This window comes from Arachis hypogaea, chromosome 20 (genome assembly GCF_003086295.3).
Source record: "Arachis hypogaea cultivar Tifrunner chromosome 20, arahy.Tifrunner.gnm2.J5K5, whole genome shotgun sequence".
NCBI lineage: Eukaryota > Viridiplantae > Streptophyta > Magnoliopsida > Fabales > Fabaceae > Arachis > Arachis hypogaea.
The window spans coordinates 89,858,076-89,861,082 of NC_092055.1; the positions used below are offsets into that span (position 1 = coordinate 89,858,076).

The 3,007-nt window shown below is 39.2% G+C and overlaps 1 non-coding gene across 1 annotated transcript; it reads right to left on the minus strand.

The window, feature by feature from the left end:
* Window positions 1–940: 940 nt before the first annotated feature.
* Window positions 941–1,044, minus strand: LOC112787128 (small nucleolar RNA R71). Its single transcript, XR_003194559.1, has one exon. It is a non-coding gene; the product is annotated as a small nucleolar RNA R71 (small nucleolar RNA).
* Window positions 1,045–3,007: the final 1,963 nt, after the last annotated feature.

Consider the following 3,007-nt stretch of genomic DNA (forward strand, 5'->3'; position numbering starts at 1 on the left):
CCGCCTAACTACTTTTTCACTTCTCATTTTTGAAAACAACTAACCACTTTTTCAAAATTCTTTTTAATTAACTAATTGTTTTATATTCAAATTTTATTTTATTTCTTTTAATATTTTCGAAACTAACTTAATTAATTAAATAAAAATAAAAATATTTTTCTTGTCCCTCTTCTTAAAATTTGAATACTCTCTCTCTCATCTCTTTCTATTTATTTATTTAATTACTAACACTTCTCTTCTACTCATAATTCGAACCCCTATCTCTTCTCTCTGTTCGAATTACTCATCTACTCTCTCTTCTCATTTGTCTATTCTTCTATTCTTCTACTTACATAAAGGAATCTCTATACTGTGACATAGAGGATTCCTCTTCTCTCTTTGTTCTCTTCTTTTTCATATGAGCAAGAACAGGGATAAAGGCATTCTTGTTGAAGCTGATCCTAAACCTGAAAGTACTCTGAAGAGGAAGCCAAGAGAAGCTAAAGCACAACACTCCGGAGAGGACCTTACAGAAAATTTCGAAAAAGAAGCAGACATGGCAGCCGAACCCAACAACAATGGTGGAGATGCAAGGAAGATGTTTGGTGACTTTACTGCACCAACTTCCAACTTCTATGGAAGAAGCATCTCAATTTCTGCAATTAGAGCAACCAACTTTGAGCTTAAGCCTCAATTAGTTTCTCTAATGCAGCAGAATTGCAAGTTTCATGGACTTTCATTGGAAGATCCTCGTCAGTTCTTAGCTGAATTCTCGCAAATCTGTGATACTGTTAAGACCAATGGGGTTAATCCCGAGGTCTACAGACTTATGCTTTTCGCCTTTGTTGTAAGAGACAGAGCTAGGATATGGTTGGACTCACAACCTAAAGAAAGCCTAAACTCTTGGAAAAAGTTATTCAATACTTTCTTGGCCAAATTCTTTCCACCTCAAAAGATGAGCAAGCTCAGAGTGGAAGTCCAAACCTTCAGACAGAAGGAAGGTGAATCCCTCTATGAAGCTTGGGAAAGATACAAGCAATTGATCAGAAGGTGTCCTTTTGACCTGCTTTCATAATGGAGCATCTTATGTATATTCTATGATGGTCTATCTGAATTGTCCAAGATGTCATTGAACCACTCTGCTGGTGGATCTCTTCATCTGAAGAAAACACCTGCAGAAGCCCAGGAACTTATTAAAATGGTTGCAAATAACTAGTTCATGTATACTTCTGAAAGAAATCCTGTGAATAATGGGATGACTCAGAAGAAAGGAGTTCTTGAGATTGATACTCTAAATGCCATATTGGCTCAGAACAAAATATTGACTCAGCAAGTCAATATGATTTCTCATAATCTGACTGGATTGTAAGCTGCATCCGGCAGTACTAAAGAAGCCTCCTCTGAATGAGAAGCTTATGACCCTGTGAATCCTGCAATGGAAGAGGTGAATTACATGGAAGAATCCTATAGAAATACCTATAATCCTTCATGGAGAAATAATCCAAATTTCTCATGGAAGGATCAACAGAAGCCTCAACAAGGCTTCAATAATAATAATGGTGGGAGAATTCGGTTTGGCAATAGCAAGCCTTTTCCATCATCTTCTCAGCAACAGACAGAGAATTCTAAGCAGAGCCTCTCTGACTTAGCGACCATAGTCTCTGATCTATCTAAGACCACTCTCAGTTTCATGACCGAAACAAGGTCCTCCATCAAAAATTTGGAGGTACAAGTGGGTCAGCTGAGTAAAAGAGTTACTGAAATCCCTCATAATACTCTCCCAAGCAATACAGAAGAGAATCCAAAGAGAGAGTGCAAGGCCATCAATATACCCAAAGTGGCCGAACCTATAGAGGAGGAAGAGGCAGTGATTTCCAGTGAGGAAGACCTCAATGGACGTCCACTGACCACTAAAAAGTTCCCTAATGAGGAACCAAAGGAATCTGAGGCTCATATAGAGACTATAGAGATTCCGCTGAACTTACTGTTGCCATTCATGAGCTCTGATGAGTATTTCTCCTCTGAAGAGGATAAAGATATTGTTGAAGAGCAAGTTGCTAAGTATCTAGGAGCAAACATGAAGCTGAATTCCAAGTTATTTGGTAATGAGACTTGGGAGGATGAACCTCTATTGCTCATCAATGAACTGAATGCCTTGGTGCAACTAAAATTACGTCAGAAGAAACCGGATCCCGGAAAGTTCTTAATACCTTGTACCATAGGCACCATGACCTTTGAGAAGGCTCTGTGTGACCTGGGGTCAGGAATAAACCTCATGCCACTTTCTGTAATGGAGAAACTAGGGATCTTTAAGGTACAAGCTGCAAGAATCTCACTAGATATGGAAGACAAATCAATGAAACTTGCTTTTGGACTTGTAGAGGATGTCTAAGTGAAGGTTGAAGGCCTGTACATCCCTGCTGACTTCATAATCCTAGACACTGGGAAGGATGAGGATGAATCCATTATCCTTGGAAGACCCTTCCTAGCCACAGTAAGGGCTGTGATTGATGTGGACAGAGGATAGTTAGTCCTTCAATTGAATAAGGACTACCTTGTGTTTAAGGCTCAAGAATCTTCTTCTGTATCCATAGAGAGGAAGCATGAAAAGCTTCTCTCAATACAGAGTCAAACAGAGCCCTTACACTCAACTTCTAAGTTTGGTGTTGGGAGGCCACCATTAAGCTCTAAGTTTCTGTGAAGATCTCTAAGAGCTCACAGTCAAGCTAGTGACATTAAAGAAGCGCTTATTGGGAGGCAACCCAATGTTATTTAATTATATTTATTTTTTTTAGACATTTGTTTTCCATTGCCATGTTATGTTTACTTTAGGTTGATGATCATGTGGAATCATAAAAATAGCTGCAGAATTAAAGCGAAATCAAAAATAGCATAAAAAACAGCACACCCTGGAGGACAGGCTTACTGGCGTTTAAACGCCAGTAACGATAGCAGAATGGGTGTTTAACGCCCATGCAGGCAGCATTCTGAGCGTTAAACGCCAGAATGGGCAACATTCTGGGCGTTT